At 56.1% G+C, this 5,593-nt stretch overlaps 1 protein-coding gene across 1 annotated transcript in view; it reads left to right on the top strand.

Annotated features, from left to right (window-relative positions):
* The first annotated feature begins 203 nt into the window (after nucleotides 1-203).
* Nucleotides 204-5,593, top strand: part of GATA3 (GATA binding protein 3) — a 31,285-nt gene continuing 25,895 nt past the window's right edge. Inside the window, exon 1 of the mRNA XM_006150035.3 lies at nucleotides 204-374. The gene's annotated coding sequence lies outside the window, so the exon portion shown is untranslated. The remainder of the gene's footprint in view (nucleotides 375-5,593) is intronic.

Raw genomic sequence — 5,593 nt, 5'->3', positions numbered from 1 at the left:
AGACTCCCCCCACCCCAACTCGGTCATTTTCGCACACCCCTGATGTGTGGTTTGCGTGTTCGCAAAGGGGGGTGAAATTCATTCCCTCGCTCGCTCTTTCTTTCCCTCCCTTCTTCCTCCCCCCCTCGCAACCCGGAAGAGCTCCGCTCTCTGGAGTGAGCAGGGAAAGGCGGAGGGGAGGCGGCTCCTGGGAAGGATGCACATCACCCAGGTTTTACCTCTCGCTGGAAGCTTGCCTGAGATGCGCTAAGCAGCTCCAGCAGCCCGGACGGCGGCGACAGTGGTGAACTGTCTGCCTGTCATTTCTGCTTTCAGATCTCCGGAGAGTCAGGAAAAAATAAAAAACAGCTGGCCCTCGGGAGCGAGCTGCCCAGGTCAGTGAGTATTGCTCTCTTTCCTCTCTAACTCTGCACTCCCTCTCCCTGCTGCACGTGGAGAGAATTAGGAGGAGGTCTTGCCTCGAAAGGGACAGCTGCCTCTGGAAGAAAGTGAACTAATTCCTGGTCCTTATTGTTCTTTCTGGTCACTGGAAATATTTGGCTTTCTGCAATGACCTTGGGTAAGCATGGTGTGTGAGTGTGAGGGTGTCCTTGTTTGGAGGGAAGAGCTGATAGAACTAGAGATGCAAAGGAAAATGGAACAGAAAGCTGAGAGCCAGTGCGAAGGCTGGAAGCAGGGCCTGACACACTTTCTCCTGCAGGGAGGACAAGACTGAAACAAATAACGCCTTTGCTTAGGGGCCTTTTCCTGAAGGTGGCTGCAGTGTCAATTTTGTGTTTATTTTTCTGAACTTACCAGTGTGAGTTTAGGTTCATTGTCTCTGCATATAATTAAAGAACCAGCTGTGCTCCATGAGATAAAGTTGGAGCCCAGATGTGTCAGCATCTGGTATCCTCACGGGAAGCTGGTAGCGGGGAGGCGCCTTTGCTACCAGGAGCACCCTGAGGTGAGTAAGGAAAAGCCTCCCTCCCAGAGAAGGTGCCCAGGGTTGTGAGGGGTTGGAGGGTCAGAGAGGATGCGATTTGGACTTTCTCCTGGGACCTCAGAAGAACAGACCTCCAAGAAGTCACTCAGATGCATTTCCCAAGAAGACAGATACCGTTCAACTCTAAGGGAAGTTGAGCGGATCTGGGGAGGACAGCTGCTTCTATTCATGCTCTTTTTCCCTCTAGGATACCTCGGGGTACCTGAGGGAACCGACCAGGGCAGAGGTAGAAATGAGTGTAACCAAGGTTCCGTTTGCTTCCTGTATTTCCCAGGTCGTCCTCCTCCACCACCGTCACCTCATACTCATCCTCACCAAGGTGCTGAGGTTGTGGATGGGAGATAAAAGTTTAAAAGGACAAATAATGAAGTCGCATTTCTGCAGCCCTTTTACCCCACAGCAGTTTCTGCAGGAAAGGCGGTGGTGGCAATGGGTGGGCTGCTCTTCCTGTGACAGGCGGCAGAACAGGGGTCCCGGCCAGGCTGGTTGTCTATCTAGATATCTATAAATGAGCTGTTTGTGGGGAGAAGGCTTATTTTAAGCTTTTGTGTCATTGAGAAGAATGAAATCGTTTTTCTGCCTGTTTGAACACAAGCAATGGTACTGAGACTCCAGTGGGTGTCGGGCCTCAGGGATGATGGTTACTGATTGTCGGGGTTCCTACAGCGGGATCAGGCAAGAGGCCCAGCTTCTAATTTTTACCCATTGTCCTGCCAGGCTTATGGTTTTCCTGGCCTGAGAAGCCAGCAGGGCTTGGAAGATGTGAGTAGCTGGGGTCCGCAAGCTCCTTCAGTCCCCAGGCCGACCCTCCATTCTGTATGGGGGAGTCAGCGCTGGGACAGTTCTGTCCCCATTAAAAGCTTGCAGACAAAGCTAGCTCGTTTTTCATTTGCTATTTCTACGCTGCTTCTTTGGAAGACATAGGGTGTAGGGTGAGTCAGGGGCGCAGTGAGGTTATGGGAGTGGAGCCCTCCTGCTGAGATGCTAGGCAGCTCAGGGCCACACAGAGAGCTTAGGAAGGGGCAGGTATGTGGCTGCAGGGTAGTGGAAAACCGGCTCAGGAGATTATAGCAATTTGTGGGAGGTGGCAGGGAGGTAGGGATCCTGACAAGGAAATGTGAGGATGTGAGGCAGGGCCTGGAACCTCTCCATTCTCCAGCAGTGGGTAATTTGAACCATTCTTGGGCTGCGCTGAGGCCACTCTCATCCTTGGTGTCTGCCATTTACACTTGAACGTGTGTTCCTCTCCTAGCATGTCTTTGTGTGCAGACCAAATATTTCTGATGACCTCTTTTTCTTAATGGCTGCAGTACCTAGAGAGGCTTACCAATGTCTGGGGAGGAAAGCCACAGGAGCTCCCTTTGCTTTGGCTGCTGCGCAGGCAGGAGCGGGGTGCTGGTGGCAGATGAGCAGTCAGAAGCTTTGAGAAAGAAACACTCTCCGTGGGAGCTTAGCGGAGGTCCCCCCAAGGGATTCATTGCTGCGGGTCTGTAGGTGCCAGTGGAGGACAGGTTCATGTGTCTGGTTGCTGTTCTGTTTTATATAACGCATTGCATGAGGTCCATGAGGTGGCCAGTGGTGGAGAGCTGGGGCCTGGCCGGGACAGGCGCTGGGCCAAGGGCAGCTCCAGATGGAGACAGGGCCAGGAGAGAGGTAGGCATAGAAACCTTCCTCTCTGCACCTCTGGGGCCAGGCAGATGCACGGGTTTTACCATGGGGTCTCCTGCTTTTTAAAATGCTCCTCTGCCTCCTACATCTGAGCAAAATCACCCTCCCCCATTTTCCTACCTCAGCTGGGAACACTCCCTCTGCCCTGGACACCCACTGATGATTGTCCAGCAACAATCACACTCCAGTTCCTCAGGCTAATCTAGAGGACTGAAAGCACAATAGCCCCCAGATAAAGCCCTCCTTCTCTTCCTGTAAAGCCAAATTGGAGCTGTTGGAGGAAAGCTGGCTGGGGCTGGCACTCCAGCTTGGGGCTGTGGCCAGGGAGAGGGTCTATGGAGATGGATGGCCATGAGGTGGTAGGTGACTACTGAGACAGTGGAGAGGCCAGGGGTCAGGAAGAGTGGAGCAGGTGGTTAGGATTGGTCAGCCTGAGCCCCACATGCACCCCTGCCCACTGGAAAAATGCTAGGGCCTGGTGGCCCCAGCGTTCAAATAGGCGAATCCCTGGCTGAACTACTTCAGGGACATGAGGACGGGAGCCCATGGGTGCTTCTGTAGTGCCACCTGAAGAGGTCTGGGAGGAGAAGCCTGGTATGAAAGCAGGGAGCTGAGAGTTAGTGATGCTGCTGGGGGCAAGGTAAGCACCCACTGGCCTGGACACCAGCTGCAGCCAGGCTGGGCCACCTCCCTCCCTCCCTTATCCCTGGTGTCTCCCACCTGTCCCTCTCACCGCCAAAGCCAGGACCGACCCAGGCAGAATTGGGAGATGCACTCTGGCTCCAGGGTGACTAAAATTCCTTTGGACTCACCCCCCAGGGGTACTCTTTCTCTCCTACTCAACCCCGGGGCTCCCCCCATCACCACTTTCTTCACGCGTGGATTGTTAAACCCAAGGCCAAAATCCCCTGTCTTCTCCCTGTCTCCACTTTTCCGCTACACCCCCTGCCTACCCAGTTTTTATCGCTATCATCAGGGGTTTTCAAAGATGGTAGAGGCAGAGGAAGGGCCAGGATCCCTCAAAGCTGGAGGCCGGGGATGTAGTTGGGGGCAAAATGCAGGGGGTAATCTCCCAGCCATCTCTGACTCTCTACGTAGCTGCCACTCCTGGCTAGGGCGGGTTTCCTTCCGAGTTTTAAACGGTAATACGTGAATAAGCAAAGAGAAAAGAAAAGATAAAAAGGGTAAATCAAACCACATGCCAACCCCAAAGCGATGGCTTATTTCGCCTGGAAGATAGTCCCCCCAATGCCGGGGGCGCGGGCGGGCGTGGGAGCCGGGAGGAGGGTTGCGCGTACACAGCTCTCTTCTCCGGAGTTCCCCATGAGCGCTTCCACCACCAGCATCTTCCCGTTGCCAGTGAGTCTTTGGAGTCCCCCTTTTCGTATCCACCCAAGGTACCAGCAGTGTTTTATTTGAAGAGCCCACATTGCCGAAGCAAGGTAGTCAGCACTGCCCACTGCCTCCTGCTTTCTCATCGCGTTTGGATTTTGTTCCCCACTCTACATTTCAGCTTATGCGGGGAGGAGGAAGGGGGCCCGGGCGGGAGCTGCAGAGATGTCGGGGAGCCGCGCTGGAGCCGGCTCCCCAGCCGGCTGGCCGCGCAGTCGGGGCCCGGCGGCGGTGCCTTGGGCCGTGTCCCCAGCGTAACCCTCGCGCCCCGCAGCCGGCGAGCTGTTTATACAGCTTTACCTGTGCTATTCTCGTATCCAGTAAAAATCCTCGCCCGGCCACGGTAACCTAATCCAGGGGGCCGGGGCGGAGGAGGGGGTAGTGAAGCTAGTTCAGCCGAGAGGGAGGTGTGTACGCGCCACAAGCGGGTGTCTCTATTTTGCCCCTCCTCCCCCGATGGTGAAGGAAATTCGGACGTAGTTCGAGTGACCGAGGTGGGGATCCGGGGCTAAGGAGAAAAGGAGGCTGGTTTTCGTGTCTCTGTCCTTCGGGTTTTCTCCTAATTGGCGCTGGGGACTCGTGAGGCTGCCGCAGCTCAGACGCGCGCCGTGAAAAGGCGCGGCGATCTCGGGGACTCCCAGCCCGGGCTAGCGAAGCTGAGGATCTGTTTCTGGTGCTGACCTGGTTCAGGTCGCTTTCAATTTGTCCCAGTCGCCCCTTTAACACGTCTACACCTAGGATGAAACGGGCAAGGGAAGGAGCCGGCTCTTCCCTTACCGGACATTTCCTCCCCGGGCACCCTTGGCCGATCTCGTCGAGCGCCGGGTCTCGGCTGCAGCCGGCGCACAAAATCGAATTAAAAGGCTCTTGGCGGTTATTGTCTCTCGCTAATTGCTCCAACAATGGCCACTGTTAAAATGGAGACACCCAATGAAAGGCCCCGCCGGGCCGGGCTAGGCTCAAGACTACGCACCGGCCCGGGATTGAAGCTTGCAGATCTCGGGGCAGCGAACCCGACTCTTGCCGGGAGCCGGCGCCGGCCTCGACACCTCTGGCCTCCACTTCCACCCCAGACGCACAGCGACAGCGGCCGCTTCACACCATTTTTTATTGACCGATAGCAGCCTGGAAGATTGATTGAGCTGGAATGCGAAGGGGGCTTCTCCCCCAGTTTCGGCTCACCAGGGCCTCGGGCGGTGCTCGAGTTTCTGGCCTTTGGTGTCCCTCTGCGCCCTCCCTGCCCCCAGCCCCGCAAGTTCCAGGCTTCATTTCTGTCTTTAACTGCGCGGCCGGGTCCGCCCAGGCCGGCGCCGCGGCTCGGGGGGGAGGGACGCGGCGGCTCGGCCCGGCTCCGCTTCTTTCTACCGCCTGCAAATATTTGCTGCCTCGCTGGAAATCCGACTATTTCGCGCGCGCTCCACTTGCAAAGTCCTTAAGTAAACACGCTCAAATGACCGCCCCGGGCGGCCGGAGGCACGTTTACTCCCCCAGCTCGGGATTAGTAACTTTAGGACTTCGACCCAGAGAATCGGTTTTGCTGGTTACCCT

Source organism: Tupaia chinensis, unplaced genomic scaffold (genome assembly GCF_000334495.1).
Source record: "Tupaia chinensis unplaced genomic scaffold, TupChi_1.0 Scaffold000275_1, whole genome shotgun sequence".
Classification (NCBI taxonomy): Eukaryota; Metazoa; Chordata; class Mammalia; order Scandentia; family Tupaiidae; genus Tupaia; species Tupaia belangeri.
Note: the sequence above shows the minus strand (reverse complement) of the source record. Positions and strands in the feature narration are given on the sequence as shown.